Here is a 19,046-nt window from a genome sequence, read left to right on the forward strand (position 1 = left end):
GACACTTTGTACCTTAACAGTGTCACATGTGTTCCTTCAAGAACTATTTAAAGGGATTTTGCTTTATCCAAAAAGCATCAGTTTATTTTCAGTAAATATAAAACATCAAATACATTTGTTAAACGTTTTTATAAAAAGTTTATTTTGTGTAAATGCTCATTTTCCATTTACAATAAACAATAAAAAATACTCTAACATTAATCAAAAGATCGATTTTTGCTAAACATTTCACACTTTTCACACAAATAGTACAGAAATACATCCTCCCATGTACAATATAAAACTTTTTTACTCTCTCTTTTTTCACACAATACATTTGTAATCACTTAAAAGATAATTTGATTTACTTAATTTTAAAACAGAAAAAGAATTATGCAAAAGTATTATGAGATATGCACAGTGTTTGATTAGTTTTACAATACTAAAATACAGTTTGCATTTGCAGGACTTTTGCCAGCTCATGAAATTAATGAAAATATATTTATGAGAAAATGCTTACAAAATGTTTATTAAAAATGCTTATATGTCTAGTTTACAATACCTAGTTTTATGTTTCACCAGTTGTTTTGTTTTAAAGAACTTAATAATTAATATTTATAAGTTCCTTTAAACATATACTTTTAAATGATGATTAATGTTTTAATATGGAAATTATTCATAAAATCACTTTGCCTTTCCAGTAATATTTGTTTTCATAGATATTGTAATAAAGAAGGAGTTGTCCAACACTTATGTACCTTTTTAATGAGAACAATTGTGTACCTTCATTTCAATTGTAACATAAAAGGTACAGAACAGTATCATAAGAGGTCTTTTCTGTACCATATAAGGTACAACTTTTACAAAAATACAAAACTGTTCCTTAAGGAACATTATTTGTACCACCGTGTACCCTTTTTCTGAGAGTGTAGTAAACACAGTTTACAGCATGGTAGCATCATCAATCAAAATATTTTCATTGAAGTTGAAACAGAATGGTAAAACTCACACAATTTCAGTAAACTAGACTTACAGTAAACTAAATTACTTTATTTTGTTCAATTAATTTACATTTTACAAAACATTATTTAGTCCTTTTAACCTCAAAGGGACCAAAAAGTAAAAAAAAAGATAAAAATATATATATTTGCTTTTGATTTAAGTTAAAAAAATTTTAAATTTAAGTTTTATTTTTTAATTTTTTTTATTTTAATTACATTTAATTTAATTTGTTCAATTAAATTTGTAATAGTTTTTTGGGTTTTTTTTTTTTTTTTCTCAGTGCATCCAGAAACAGTACAACTACAAAATATTACAAACATACAACTACAAAAACTACAAAATATTACAATTAAGTTGCACTGCTTTTCATTTTTCCTGAATGCCTACATTTGAGTTATGAATCAGCTTTCAATCATTTTGAATCAGCTGAGAGTATGAATCAAAAGTAAGCAAACTAAATTGACTTTAGAGTACTGCAGTGTTATTCTAGTATCATTTCAGTATTATTGTAATATCATCGCTCACACAGACAATTTGACAGATCTTTATTCAGATCAACTTCCGTGCTCTGCAAGAACGAATTCACACAGGTTAAGCAATATGACAGCATGATTTTTGTTGATCCCCATACGGTTATGAATACAAAGGTCAATTTATAGTTATATCATCTAAAGGTCTACACATTAAACTGGACCATTTGGGAAATATAAACTGTTGCTGCCCTGGTTTGAATCTGATGTCCTTTATAACGTGGAGTAGTGCCACTTCCGTCCTGCTCTTTTCCAGCCGGTGTGGGATCTGTGATAAGCCCTTGTGTGTTAAGAGGCCAAACACACAGTTTACAGGCTAATCCCTATTAAGTGACGTGTGACTTTTTGTATTCTCTTCACGCCTCTTTTCTTCTCAACTACACCTCACTATCCTTTTCTAACCTCTCTGATGAGCTCATGCCCAATCTCATTTGTGACAAGGTGAAAAAGCTTTCAAAGTGCCACTTGTCCCAGATACAATGTAAATTACAGACACCGCCATTCAATAGATATTTACAATAAAGAAAAAGAAATCAATCATTTAATTTTAAAAGAACCCATTTCTTTCACCTTAAAATTTGTAAAATAAAATTATATAGGCTACAACATTAAACTAAACATTTTGCTTTGTCAATGGTGGTCCTCATAACTTAAATACAAAACTCAATATGGCGTCGTGATTAGGAATACTGGACAACTCACACCCACATATTATACATTTTAAGTAATTCTACTTACAACTAAGGTTTCACGAAAAGGCACAAATCTAAAAAGACTTGTTAATATTGTGCAAGATAATACTTAAAGCATTTAATTGTAAAAAATATGTATTTACAACAAATTCATAGTAAGTTACTGAAATATTAAAGTAAAAAACATGTATTTATTTGTTGAAAATCTTCATTGTAGTTCATTACAATTACAAGTCTGCTGAATATTTTTTTCGGTGTAGCACATGATTGCAAATTATGATAAAAAAAAATTTCCACAAATATGTGTTCGATTAAAATATGTGTGTAAATCTGTTTTCAACACTGATCAGCCAAAAAATAATAATTCTGAAGGATCATTTGACAGGGAAGACTGGAATAATGATGCAGAAAATTATATGGAAATAGAAGACAGGCAAATTAAGCTGGAAAGTGAGAAAACATTTTAACATTAAATATATATATATATATATAAATTGTAGGAGCAATGTTTAGGGAATTTTTTTTGAAAGAAGTCTCTACAATTTGTCCAATAAATATAGTAAAAGCTGCAGTACTGTGATTCATTATATGTATGTATATATATATATACATATAATATTAATTTTTTTAAACTGCAGTGCCTCCAAACATAAACTGGAAAATGATGAATGTTTAAATACAAAAAATAAATAAATAAATAAAAATAAGGTGATTACCAACTAATTATATTATCTTCACTCACTATTCTTCAATTAGTCCCACCAATTACTCTGGGATATGTTTTATGTATTTTAACAGATGCCCTTACAGCTGCATATTTATATTATAATGATAAATATATTAACCATAAACATTTTAAAGTCGAAAAACTTAAACAGTCTTTTTAAATTTCTAATTAACATAGAAAAAGCATTTTATATATATATATAAATATATATATATATATATATATATATATATATATATATATATATATATATATATATATATATATATATATAGATATATATATATATATATATATATATATATATATATATATATATATATATATATATATATAATATATATATATATATATATATATATATATATAATATATATATATATATAGTCCCCCTTTAAATAAAAAAAAAAATATATATATATTTCCCAAATGATGTTTAACAGAGCAAGGAAATTTTCACAGTATGTCTAATAATATTTTTTCTTCTGGAAAAAGTCTTATTTGTTTTATTTCTGCTGGACTTTAAGCTGTATAGAAGTGTCTTGAAACATATCTAGTCAAATATTATTTACTGTCATCATGGCAAACATAAAAGAAATCAGTTGTTAGAAATTAGTTATTAAAACTATTATGTTAAGAAATGTGTTGAAGAAATTTTCTCTCCATTAAACAGAATTTAAAATTATATATATAATTTAAAATATAAATAAAAAAGAGCATTCATTAAAATACGCTGACATTTTAGACTATTTCATGCAAAATTAAGACTTCATAATTTTGGGTTTTGTCCTCAAGAATCATCTTTATTTCTTTAATACTTCAGACTACCTAAGATTAGTTTCTGAGATAAATTACGTTTTGAAATGTAAAAGAAATATTAATAATTGCTAATAATATTATGGCAGTTCATTGCTGACTTTTGCGCTTGGATTAAGACAAAATCAGCCACACAATATACAGTTACAAACTACTAAAAATGTCAATAAAATTGCTTTGTTAGATTTTTCAGTATCAAAAGTGGCCTAAGCAGAAATCAAGGTCCCATAAAGCAACAAAAGAATAAATTAATAATACTGTTTAAACAGCAAAAATCAGTCCAAGGCACTCAAAAAATGTGGAAAAAACATTAAAAGCCTTTATTACCATGGCTAATCCTTATAAAACCTACATGTTTCAGCAAAGAACTACCTTCATCGAGGTTTTTCAAGGATTAGCCATGTGAATAAAAGCTTTTAAATATTTTTTTCCAAATTTTTCAAGTGCTTTGGACTGATTTTTGCTCTGTATTCTGATTAATCGCTTACACAAAAAGGACCAAAAATTATTTAAGCTATCCCTGAGCACTTTTGGTTTGATTTTGGATTATAATAATGCTTGTTTTTTGTTTATTCATGTTTTTGAAATACATCCTGATGTTACAAATGTAACTCTGGAGTTTAACAAAGCGACTTTAAATATTTGTATGTTTGAAATGATATATTGTCTTGGTCAGTCATACAAATGTCTGAGCCTGGCAATGAACTGCCAGTACATTTTTTCTTATTTTACTGACTCATTCATAGAAGTAATAAAAACATTCTTCATTATATAGTTGTTATCTATATATTTTTTAGGAATTCCTCAAATGAAGGATTGTGTATGGCAAATGTGTGTTTAAGAAGACATTTCTTCAGTCAGGAGGAACAGATGCCATGTGCATGTCTTCATTTGGCTCGGGTCCTTCGACATGCTAAAGGCTTTTGCTATTGCGTACAAGGTGTGAATCCAATCAGGCAGGATTGAGGTATTAGGAGAGGATGCAAACAAGAAATGGTGTTAACAGCTTGTCAGGGCCTTTTTGCGCCTGTAATGGGATCATCGCAAGCTACTTGTGGCTGGAAATCCTCCTTGAAGGGGTTGACACACTTCAGAGATGTTAATCTGACAGACGGGACAGGCCTCTTCCTGTTTGTCCACACCTAATGTCCTGCTTAAGCTCACAAATCATTGTCTTTAACCATGACCTTTAAAAAGTCATATAACATTATACTCTGCATATAATAAGAGTTATACTATTGCAGATAGATGCAGAAGACATCCTCAGTTTGTAGGTGTATGATGCTTTTTACATTTTGTAAGACCTGTAAAGTGTGTAAATTGTTTATAATGGTCCAAATAAATTATTATTTAATGAAAGAGGTATTTTGGTTTGCTAATATATACGTGGAGAGTTATTAAAATGTTCATATTTTGAAAATACATCATATCTCTTTGGTTTGCTTCTGTTTCACCACTAATTATACATGCATTGCTAATTGCAACACACAATTTTATACTTGCTGTAATATAAAGCTTGCAAGGACAAAAATATGTCAAGGGTATTCCAATCTACTAGAAAAAAGTCTTATTCTTCAGTAATGAATTCATTTAGGTCAACAATTATCTGCACGACGGCCATCTTTGCTAATAGTTTAATTCAGTAATAGACTTTTCCCCTGTAATCAATTTTGCTAAGTAAAGTAATTGTAAGAGCCTCAGTAATTCCTCTATGACATCACAACACCTTATAATTGTTCAATTGTTTAAATTCTCCCACCTCATCGACACACAGTCAGTTTTACACAGACGCTTTTCGGGATTTCAGGTCACACTTTACAAATGGGGACATGTTATGTTAGCTAAAGTATTCACTAACATGTAAAAAAAAAAACAATATATCTACTACATTTTTATTGATGTGTGTTAACAATAATTAATGAAAATACAATTTATTGTTAGGTCATGTTAACCCATTAATGCATTAACTAATGTTTAAAAGCACAATGTTAGATTTTAATGATGCATTAGTAAATGTACAAGCCTACAAGCACTGTTCATTGTTTGTTCACTGTACATTAAATACATCAATCAACATTATCTACATGTTCCATGTCATAAAGTGTTACCTACAGTTAATATTTGCTTAATATTGTACAGTATAAGCATTCGTTTAAATTTGAAACAATCAATCCTTAAATATTGTAGCAAAAATATATAATGGATAGCTGTGTGACTGATCATTATATTATATTATATTATATTATATTATATTATATTATATTATATTATATTATATTATATTATATTATATTATATTATATTATATTATATTATATTATATTATATTATATTATAGATTTTCATTATATCTTAATAAGTCATTTGTATAATGTGCTTTTAATGTGTAAAAGGGTCAAGGCCAAGAGATCCTGCCGATGCCAACTTGTTGAATTTGACTGATGGCTCAACAAATAAGATAACAGGGTTGAAGACCTTATAGAGTTCAGCACTCATTTAAACAGTGGAGTAGGGAAGCTTTATTTGTTAAAGACACTGTTGTCCGAAGCCATGATCAACACTAGTTTTGGGGCTACAGTTTTAGGCGTTAATTTTAGAAATCGAATGTAATTAATTCATTTGCCGGTGCCTCAATTTGCCCAAATATTTAGCTGGCCAAATGTCAAATGAATTCTTTCAAGTAAACCAATGTAATTCTACAATGTCTTAAGATAGTTTAAGTGTTCACCAGTAAATTAATTTAATTAAACATTATAATTAAAGGTTATATGTGATGCGGATGAATAGAAAAAAAGATAGATAGATAGATAAATAAATAAATAAATAAATAAATAAATAAATAAATAAATAAATAAATAAATAAATAAATGGATGGATGGATGGATGGATGGATGGATGGATGGATGGATGGATGGATGGATGGATGGATGGATGGATGGATGGATAGATAGATAGATAGATAGATAGATAGATAGATAGATAGATAGATAGATAGATAGATAGATAGATAGATAGATAGATAGATAGAGGATGCGGATGGATGGACAAATAATCGGATGAATAAATAGACTCAACTCATTTGACTGGATGGATAAAAGCATGGAGAATGGAAAGAATGAATTGATGGACGGATGGATGGATGGATTGACGGATGTATTAGAGTGTTGGAAAAAAGGAATGAAGGATATATGGATGAATAGACATATAGACAGACAGATATATGGCTGGAGGAATGGATGGATAAATTGGAATTTAATCGGAGCAATCAGAAATGGAAGAAAAGAAGGATAGTTGGATATACAGTATAGCTGTATGGAGGGATGAATGGAAGAAAAGAAAGTGGAAAGAAAAGAAGGAAGGAAGGAAGAAAGGATGGATGAGATTTTTCCAACTACGCTCCTGACTTAATAAATACACTAGTGAGTATTCAAATTCCAATATGAGAATAGATTTTTTTTAATGGCTCCTCAGATAATTTCACTATAAAAATACATAATTTTCCATATTTATATTCTTGGTTATATTGGACATATTTTCGCTTGTACTCATTACCCTGAAGCCTTACATTAATTTACACCCTCCTCCCCTCCAATACTACATTTCAACATTTAATTAATACACAAATGGTGTGTAGCCTTAAATCACCATAGAATAAAAATCATTTAGCGAAGGTGTTCAAAATACAATAAAAAGCAAAATACAAAACAATAAAAAGCAACAGAACACTATGACTAGTAATAACTGATGTCTTTGTTGATTGTAGTTAATGGAGAGGGTGAATGACCACCTCCAGTTAAACATGCTATTTGAGGAGCAAATGTAATTAGTAATTCCATTAGGCCTTTGTAGCGATCTGAAACAGGTTGAATTGGATTATAGTTAAAACACATCCCAAGTGTTGGACCAGGCATGGGACAAAATGTGTATGGTGGTGCTGCCTGGTTTCTACTGAGAGAGGTTTGAATATCTGTGATCATTATTTTAAGTGTTTAGTCCAAATCATAATAATCACGAAGCAATTAATTCACATAACATCAGAAAATAATGGTTAGAAAACTATTAGTTCAAAATCTAATTCATGCTGAAATTAAGTTACATTGATTTTAATTACAGGCTTGGTGAGGTAAAACAAACTTACATTGAGCATCAACTGCAAAATTACATCAAGCTCATTATAATTTTACCCAGAAGAAATAGCATAATGTGCTATTGCTCAAACAACAGGTGATTGGTTAAAAAGAGTGAGGAAAGAGGGTGGGTGAGAAAATTCACTGGAATGGGATAATTAGATCTATTTCTTATGCTTGGGAATTGTACTTCAGCCAGAAGTCATTGGGTAAGTATATTAGCTCAGTCACTACCAAGTCTAATTTCATTGCTAAAGAGCTCTGATATTTACAGGGACCTCAGGAATGGATGTATGAGTCCAAAACGCAAAATAGCTCTAAGAATGTATTTAAAGGGATAGTTCACCCAAAAAATTTACTCACTATTTACCTCCTGCTGATTGGTTCCAAACATTTTTTGTGTCTCCTTTTTTCTACTGACCACAAAAGAAGATATGTTGAAAATTGTTAGAAACCTGTAAGCATTGACTTTCATTGTAGGAAAAAGAAATACTTTGTAAGTCAATGGTTACAGGAGTCCAACATTTTTCAAAACAACTTATTTTGAACAGAAAAAGAAAGAAAAAAGAAAGTCAAACCATTTGATGTTTAAAAAATTATGTTTGGTTTTGAACTATTGCTTTAAGAACAATTTTTTTATAAAAAGACACACAAAATCACACCAGTATATCTGTATAAAAATATAATTTTTTCAGTATATTCACATATTCATTATGCAAAAATTCAGCTAAATTCAGCTAGAAATTGGGTAGGTTTTATTTGTAAAAAGCAAATCATAAACCCCAAATATGACCTTGCACAGTATTTCAGCCAAACACCTCAGTGTGTCCTTTCTAATTATCTGTGTTTGATTTTCCAGGCCTACCTTCCTATTGATTTTTGGCAGTGATTTGAGGAAAGAAGGTAAGTGTGTTAAAACAATTCACTCTCAATAAAGTTCACTTAAAGTAGATAATTAGATCTAAGCTATTATTCTTGCCACAGACTGTAGCCAGAAGTCTCAAGGTAAAGGAATTAGCACCAATTTGCCGCTATAGCCGAAAGAGACAGTTAGTGGACACACATCTGTGTTTGTCTTTCTGATTGAAAATGGGTGGGTGGGGGGTGGTGGGGGTGAAGTGGTTGTTGGAAGGAAGGAAGAAAGAAAGAAAGAAAGAAAGAAAGAAAGAAAGAAAGAAGATATGGTAGAAGGATGGACAGACATAGAGGACTTGACAAAAGGATGGATAAATGATAGAAGGATGTATGGATGTATGGATGGATGGTTAGATAAAATGGAACGATGGACAGAAAAGAAAGGAAGGAATAAAGGAAGCAAGTAAAGAAGGAATGAATGATAGATGAATGGATGGATGGATATGAAGGAAAGGAATGAAAGATAAATGGATGGATGGATGGATGGATATAGGGAAGACAGAAATAAAGATAGAAAGAAGGAATGGAAGAAGGTTTGAAGGATGGATGGACAGACCTAGAGGACTTGACAAAAGGATGGATAAATGATAGATGGATGTATGGATGGATTGATAGATAAAATGGAAATGAAAGGAAGGAATAAAAGAAGCAAGTAAGTAAGGAATGAAGTATAGATGAATGTATGGATGGATGTATGGAAGGAAGGAGGGATGGATGGACAGAAAGGAAAGGAAGAAACAAAGGATGACAGCAAAAAAGAATGGACTGATAGATGGATGAAGAGAAGAAATTATGGATGGATGGAGGGAAGGAAGAAAATAAATTAATGGATTTATTAGTGTATTTATTACTTAATTTGGTAATTTATTAAGAAAGAAAGAAAGAAAGAAAGAAAGAAAAAAAGAAAGAAAGAAAGAAAGAAGGAAAGAAGGAAAGACAGCATGGAAAGATGGATATAAGCAAAGACATAAAGAAGGATGGTAAGCAGGAATGATGGACATAAAGTGATGGAGAATGTAAGGAAAAAAGGATAGATGGATGTTTGGATGGATGAATATATGTGATGGAGACAAAGGAAAGGAAGGATTGCGGATAGATGCATGTATGGGAGAAAGAAAAGATGGATGGATGTGACTTTCCTGAAACACTATAATGTTAAAACCACTTTTGCCCTCACTCAGCCCATCCAACAGGTTCATATGTTCAACTGCTCATTACACAAATATATAATCAGCCACTCAATGAATTTTTACTTGTAGATATGGGAAAAATGATCTGCTGAAATTCAAAACAAGCATCAGGAGGCAAAAAGTTAAAAAAAGATGGTTGAATACAGATTAGCTTCTCTATGTATTTCAGATCTACTGAGTTAAGATCTCTGATCTACGTTAAAAGGTATCTTTTCCATGTGAAAAGGAGTTTTTGCAGCAATGGTCTCAAACTCAATTCCTGGAGGCCCGCAGCTCTGCATAGTTTAGCTCCAACCAGCTCCAACTCGCACCTGCTTAATAGTCTCTAGTAGTTTGGAACACCTTGATTAGTTAAATCAGCTGTGGTTTGGCACTTTGATTAGGTTTGGCACAAAACTGTGCAGAGCTGTGGCCCTCCAGGAATCGACTTTGAGACCTATGATCTACAGTTTTTATTTCTGCAATGTCACAGCTGAACAACAGAATAATATGACAATGATCACCTCAGGTGCTGATTATGTGCTTTATTCAGTCTTAACGTAAGTCTACTTTAAATACCATTTTACATGTTGTTCATTTACCATACTGAAAGCAGCAGCAGATAGTTTACCTCAGATCTTTAATATGAAATAGTAAGCAAACATATAATTTAAAAATGACCAATAGGACTGTGACCCATCAGTCACAACAACATCGCTCAATTCAGCATGCATTTTAATAACGTTCACGAGTAATGTTCAATATGTATTATTTACATTATAAACATTATTTCGAATCATTTACTTGGGAACGCAGTGGATTTTTCTGCACTTCTGAATAACTCAGATATTTACTTTTTTATGTCATGTTGTGGCTGGTGAAGAAAGTCAAATTGCTTGTTGTTTGAATCTTGATTCGACACGGTGTAAGACTGAATCCACAGATCTATAGGAAAACATTTCAGTTACTTTGACTGATCATGAAACCAAAAAGGACATTTTGACATTTTATTACAGGTATGTGTGTAAAGTGTGTGTATATTTACTTGAGTATGGTTTTCAGGTGTTCTTTACATAAAACAGATCAAGATTAATGCATAGGTTTAAACATTATCAAAATGGTTTTGTGAGGAATAACTTAAAAATGTCCAAAAAAAAGAAAAAGAAAAAGAAAAAACTAGAGCTGCTTCAGGATTCAGATTTTTACGTTTCGTCACCTTAGAATTATAAGGTTCTATCTGACATTTTCGTCAAAATTGAGTTATTCACATATTCTTATTAAATGACAACTTATTTACATTATTTGATGGTTTTTTAATGTTATTTACATTTTGAGACTTTTTATTTAAAAAACAAAAAAAGGTTTTATCTACAAAGTCGAACTCTAGCTTGGCTCTATAAGGTTCTTTCTGTGAGCCAATGAGCATTTTTAATACACGCATGAGGACTAATCACCTTTATTTGTCATTTCACCGGACTGCTCTATTGACAGCGGGGAAACACCAGAAATACAAAATCACACAAAAACAGAGTTGGCTAAATAATGCTGCACTACACATAATTGAGAAGTGTGTAAATGTGAGGATTTAGAAGTGTTTCTTGACATTGAGATTCATGCATTCCCTCATTTTCTTTTTGGCTTAGTCCCTTTATTAATCTGGGGTCGCCACAACAGAATGATTCTCCAACATATCCAGCATATGTTTTACGCAGCAGATGCCCTTCCAGCTGCAACCCATCTCTGGGAAACACCCATACACACTCAATCACACACATACACTATGGCCAATTTTAGCTTAACCAATTCACCTGTACCGCATGTCTTTGGACTTGTGGGGGAAACCGGAGCACCCGGAGGAAACCCACACCAACACGGGGAGAACATGCAAACCCCTCAGAAACCCCACAGAAATGCCAACTGACCCAGATGAAGTTTGAACCAGCGACCTTCTTGCTGTGAGGTGATTGTGCTACCCTCTGCGCCACTGCGTCACCGACATTGAGATGAAATGTTAAATTTTACATTGTTGAAAAAGAAATGAATATTAAAAAATGTATATTAAATGTGAAATATATTTATTTGTTTACATATAATCAGTGAAACACCTTTCAGTGTTTATTAAACTTATTTGGTCCATCTAAACTCATTTGGTCATCATCTGTTTCTTTTAAAGTCTATAAATTTAATATTAAGCCTTGAAGGGCAAATACTTAATTTAATTCATGGGGCATATAATTCAATAATTAAAATAATTCAAAGCATCAGCATATTGTTACAACACCAACTTATATATCTTTTAATTGTATTTCTTGAAAAGTAATGCTTCAATCAATGATCTGCCAGATATAACCTTCTAATTCCAAGTGGAAAATAACTTTTCAGAATTAGAAGGTTCTATCTGCTTTTACCGTGGTTATTTTACTCCAATTTGTAAATGTAAGAGAACTTTGATAATTTACATTTAGAGAACCCTTAGGGTCTCTGTCATGTTAGTGTATGAAAGAGAACTGTTACACACATGTTGTTTGCTATTTGGAATGCAAAAACTTTGAAGCTCAATATCTCAAAATCAGAATGCAGATAGAACCTTATAATTCCAAGGTGACGGTTTTGCAGAGGCTTTTAAACAAAGCAGCACAATATACTTTACAGTATACACCTAAGCAGTTAATAGAATTTGTAGTCTTTACTGTCCACACATGGAAAGTCATCTTTGGCCTCACAAAACTAAACATTAGCAAACATCACAAATGCAAAACACAAACGCAGAGCACAAACACAAAGCTTCCTACACCATGGATTACAAGCACACAACCCTGGCTATGAAACCACAAACAGATTCACAGTGTCACAGAATAGCATATAAACTACTTTATAGTCGTTTGATCAATATAGTCATAGCAGATGGTCTAAAAGATTTCTTGAAAATATTTGGTTTTGCTGTGAGTCCTCTGTATCGTCTACCAGAAGGAAACTTTTCAAATTCATAATGAAGAGTGTGAGTGAAGTCCTGAACTATATATGAGGCTTTCCATCTAGTCTGGTTTATATACAGCTCCACAAGCTGCGTCTCGGGGTCCATACATTCTTTGAGAAGACTTGATTTTGGTATTAGCTTCACTTTTGAACACTTTCACCACTAATTTCGAGATACAATGTGTTTTTTTTATGGATTTATTTATTGCATATATTTGTTTTTAAGGATAATAATTTCTAAATAAAGAATTTTGTTTTCATATTATCGGGCAGTTTTTGTAGTGTGAAAAAAAGCTTTCAGCTTCTAGTGTCTCATGTGACTTGGGTTTGGCTGTTAGGCAGAGAAAGAAGCGTGATTACTTTCAGCTTTGATATTGAGAATATAGCCTTGGCCAGCAAAGGGTGATTTATAGATGAGATCAGATTAAATCATTAGAAAAAGCAAATGTGAAATCCAAGTGATGTTAATTTTAAGGCTTTGGATTTAGAATAAAACCTACATAATCTTACTGGATGTTTAACTTTAATGGTTAATATTTCCAAAAAAGTTTTATCTCGCTATATATTTAGTCTATTCAAAATAAATCATGTGATGCCAACCACAAAATCCACTAGAGTTCAATTAGATCACATCTAACTTGGCATCTGCCAGGTTACCTAGCCTGCAGTATCCATCCTGATTGAAAGTTCATCACACAGTGTTAGATAGACTGGTATAGATTAAGAGAAACTGCATGCTTACTTGTTTAGCTTACACTTGGGTTACTTACTAAGGTGAAGTAATATGGAAATATTAATTCTCATACAGCATCAACAATTGGATGATATTTAAAAAGCATGGACATTAAAACAAGCCATTCCAGTGGAAGCCTACAGTGTGACATTGTTATAGGTCAGCAATTGGAAAACTAAGTTTGATTGGTTAGAAAACACAACAAAGTAAAGGTTTTTGCTATTTAGTTGAGACCTTAAAAACGTCAGACACTACACTGCCACTGAGGACTACTTTGTGGTGTACTTTGATTGAACTCTGTTTGCTGCCAACAGAGTCTTAAGAAGGAGGCTTGAGCATTTACATCCTGACTTGACAACTGTGTCAAGGGAAGCTTCAATACTGTAGTTTAGTCAAGCTGCAAATTACACTACAAGCATACAAAAAGAAGAAGATTGGTAATCTCATATTAGTATTTTTGAATTATTCACAAAAACGAATTGGGTGGCACGGTAGCTCAGTGGTTAGCACTGTCACCTTAAAGCAAAAAGGTTGCTGGTTCAAGTCCCGGCTGGACAAGTTAGTATTTCTGTGTGGAGTTTGCATGTTCTCCCTGTGTTTGCGTGGGTTTCCTCTGAGTGCACCAGTTTCCCCCATATTCCAAAGACATGCGGTATAGGTGAATTATATAAACTAAATTGGCCGTAGTGTATGAATTTGAATGTGAGATTGTATGGGTGTTTCCCAGTACCAGGATGCAGATGGAAAGGCATCAGCTGAGTAAAACAATGCTGGGTGAGTCTGCAATTATTTTCGCTGTAGCGATCCCTGATGACTAAGCCAAAGGAAAATTAATGAATGAATAAAACGAATTAGACTTTTGATCTGAGAGATGTGGTGTTCTTCATGGGTTATATCCTTGGTTGTAAAGCTAAAAAATTCATAATAGAAGTACTAAAAACAACATGTTCAGTGCAAATGGCACTATACTTTATGGAAGAAACAGCTTGTTATTGTAAAAGCATGCTTAAATTGATAATTCACTCAAAAATGAGAACTCATTATGCCATCAAAAATACCATCATTTGCTTACCATCCAGTACTTCCAAACCTGTAATTATTATTGAACACAGAAAATTATAGTTTTAAAGATGCTGGCATCCAGACAACTGATGGACCATGCTGTTTGGTTAAAACTTTCTTCAAAATCTCTTCATTTGTTTTCAACAGAAGAATGAATATCTTGCAGGTTTGTAACAATTTGTGAAAGAGTATTTATTAATTTCTGGGCAAACCATCCTTTTAGGCTACTGGAGAAGATTCTTTGGAGACAACTTAGAGAAACAACACAGAACAAGATGGCTGGATATAGGAGAATGACTTGTGCTGCTTCCCAATTCGCATACTATCCGTCCTAAACAGTATTCAAAAACAGAATTAGTATGTCCCAAAACGTAGTATGTTGAAAAGAGTATGCCAAAGGTATCCGGATGGTTTACTATTTCCGGTAAAACTTTGAAGTGTAGAACTGTCGATACTCTAAACGCTGATATTTCCCACAGTGCATTGCATGTTGGACGTGAATTTGATTAGAACTACAAATGCAGGTGAAAACTGTAAATAAATTACAAACAATTGCTGACGCGTGAGACCAACCGTCAAGTAGAGCGGCTACGGTAAAGATTAATTAAATGACTGTTAATTAATATCTAGCCAACTGGAAACATTTAAATCGTGTTTTCCTTGTTATACGTCATCTGCAACAACAGTGGAAACTTATATGTTTGGACGTTAAAGTGTAAATGCATAATTATCCAAAGACCTGAGGAGATTTCTCTGCATGAAAGACTTGCGAATGGCTGAATGTCCTGCTGCTGCTTCTCCAGTAAGGTGGGAAATTAAATATGAAAGAAATGTGAATGATGAGTGGATGTCAGGGCTCGTAACTACGGAAGTAGTATGTCCCAAAGCTTGCATACTCTTCTCTTACAAACTAAAAAAGTATATATTTTTCCTTCACAAAAAAGTACATACGAATTGAGACGCAGCATAATTAATCTACTTTGTACAGACCTGGCATGTGTGAGCTGAAATAGTGATTGGAGAGTTGATGAGATGCAGGTGGGGATGATTAGCACTGGAAACCCTGTGATTGGTTGGTACTGATGAATCTATGACACAGTTGTTGCTAGAAGGGATACAGCTGCAGTCAGAAGTTAATGAGAATTATTTATTAAATTTCCCATTAATTGTATTTTATTATCACCTACCCGCTACCGCAACCCTAAAACCAACCCTCACAATAATCTAAAAAATATTAATTACTGTTGTACAGTGTCACAAAAATTATGCTATACTGATATATCCATGGGTGGGAGGGTGGCTCAGTGGTTAGCACTGTCTCCTCGCAGCAAGAAGGTCGCTGGTTAGGGTCCTGGCTTGGCTAGTTGGCATTTCTATGTGGAGTTTGCATGTTCTCCCCGTGTTCCTGTGGGTTTCCTTTGGGTGCTCTGGTTTCCCACACAGTCCAAAGACAAGTACAATAGGTGAATTGAATAAACAAAATTGTCCGTAGTGTATGATTGTGTGTGTGAATGAGTGTGTATGGGTTTTTACCAATGATGGGTTGTGGCTGGAAGGGCATCACATGTGTCACTGTGTCACACACTGCAGCAAACCGCCCCAGTGCATTCTGAAGGTCCATGTTCGATGAAGCCAGCAAAACAACATCCTCTGCGAATAACAGAGATGAAACCCCAGGACCACAGGATTTCAACCAGAAAGAATTCATCTGTTGATCTGGCATGCTCTTGACAAGGCATGTTTGCGTTTTTATGTGAACAAAGATTTTTTAAACCTGTGTATATGGGGATAAGATTTGTTTCAAACAGAGGGAAAACTCTTTTACGAAAATGAAAAAAGAATGTGAAATGCTATTGGTCAAGAAAGCAATTTCAAAAAGCAATTTGTAAAAAAATAAAAATTTCAAATTGCACAAAAACCTCAAGAAACGTATGATTTCCACAAGTTGTGATAAATTTAAAAGTGCATGTGTGAGTATACTGACCAGTACTACTGTAGGCTATAGGACTAGAGTTTGGATTCACACTGCATGGTTAGCCCAGGGTGGCTAGCACAAGTTGACAAGGACTGGCTAATCTTTTTGTATCCCCGGTGAGCAGATTGCCAAACAAGGAGCTAAACCTATTAGCTGATTTCCAGAATTCGTTAGCATCTACATTGAACAGGCAGACTACACAATCAGTCAAACAAACCTGCTCTCATCCCTGCTACAATGCATGCATGATTAGTAATCCACACTAATAAACCAGCAAATGAAGTAAAGCAGTCTGATAAAGCAAACAGGCTTTAAAATGAAATACAGTATACACACATTATGTATTTATGTCTTTTTTCTGGTAAATTTGCATAATAGAAATGCTCAGCATGGAAATACAGGGACTTTTACCAGACTGTAGAGTCCAGTATGCCATATTATCCACTTATGATATTTGTATTCTCTTTAAATGAGCAGTCTAAATGATTCAAATGGTTCGCTGGCCTTAAATTGGGTTTCTGGAGCTTTTACGTTTTACCTTATTTAAACATTAGTACACCAGCTATGAAAAATATACCTGTTCCACACTGGATGTGGTTAGTGAAATACCAATATGCATCTACAGGGGATGTAAATTGTTTAATTTTAATATGAAATTTAGTTGTTTATGAGGCTATAACATATGAAACATTTCTCCTCTTCAAAAAACTTTTTGTGCACTTTCATTCATTTTCCAAAAGTTGCTTGTTCACTGAAACATCTAAAATGCTGAGCAGCCCTAATAATTCAATGATTAAATTATTATTAACAGTGATTTCATTAGCTCAATATCCCATCCATCATGCACTTGTCTGTCTAGATCACACTTAAAATGTTTATGTCATATATGATATGAAACACTGTTGCCATGTTTTAGCGATAGACCACAATTTTGAGTAAAAGTTCTGTTATGAACAGCCTTTTTCAAATTCAAAAGGCCAAACAGATAAACAGATTTTCTCTGAAATTATCATTGTTAATGATAACAACTTAACCTAAAAATTAGTGCTGGGCCATTATCGGCATTAACGTGCTGCGTTAACGCGAGACTCTTATCGCGCGATAAAAATTATTGCCGTTAATCTATTCTCAAAGTTGGGTTGGGAGCTGGGTCTATTCTACGAAAGCTATGATGACTTTCACCTTGATATTTTAGCACGGATGTATACCTGAATGGTGAGCCGCAGGATGCACTTCTGGATCTTTCACTTACTTTGGCAGTTTCACTTTCACTCATGAACATTTCATTCATGCCCCCATGACAAACTGGGGTATTAGACGTAAATAAGGAGTATTTAATAACGCACGCCAAATGGAAAGAAAAAAACTTCATGGTTGTGTGTGTATGTGTGTGTACGGTCCTTTACTTACAGCCGCATGTGTGGATCTTATATGGCCTACAATAGTTCTATATGACGGTAATAGTTTGATTGGGGTGTTTACTTCAACAATGCCACTAATATATGCATACTCCACGGCTTAATTCCATTTCTGTTTAGTTCAGTTATGACTTTTGTCAGATTAAGGTAATCAGAAATCACTGTTTCGAACTTATAAAGGTCTACTGTTTAAAATTCATGTTAAAATAAACAGTTAGTAAACACAAGTACATCTTGTTGAACATAATTTATTTTCATCATCAATTATCATAGTAGAAAAAATGTATCTATGCCCACTATACTAAAAATTCAGTTCAGCGTGTGAGTGGTAACAGTGTAAAGGAATCTTCCGCATCCAGTACTTTTTTTAGACTGAACTGATCCACAGACTGGCACCGTTCTGGGGGTTGGGGACCACTGCTGTACTACACTAGTGTATTGTTGTGTGATGTCCTAAAGAAAAATGCAGTCATTTGTTTACACTATAGTAGTTGTGTTATCATAGCAGCTGTATAACTAATACCATACAAAATCTAATACTTTACTATAGTACAGTTCAAAAACAATAGTATTTAATATTTAATATTAGTTACTCTAGCAGTTTCAGTGTGGGTTATTTGCCAATTTGCAATCAGATGCTTTCTTACCTGCTATTTTTTCACTTGTAATGTTACTCTGTTATATTTATCTTGTTGGTAGGAAAACATGCACCAGTTTATTACCAATACCTCTCTTAGAAGAGTGGTCATCTTTTTACACTAAAATGCTTTGATTATAGGAGGACTTCGCTGGTCAGGTTTCTATGGTGATTCTTGTCATTGAGAAGTATTTTTTGTGTAAGCCAATGGAACGATTCTTCCAATCACGTAATATGAAGGGGATTTATTATTGATTGATCGATTGGTTGGTAGATTGATTGATTGAA

Source organism: Danio aesculapii, chromosome 6, assembly GCF_903798145.1.
Source record: "Danio aesculapii chromosome 6, fDanAes4.1, whole genome shotgun sequence".
Taxonomy (NCBI): Eukaryota; Metazoa; Chordata; class Actinopteri; order Cypriniformes; family Danionidae; genus Danio; species Danio aesculapii.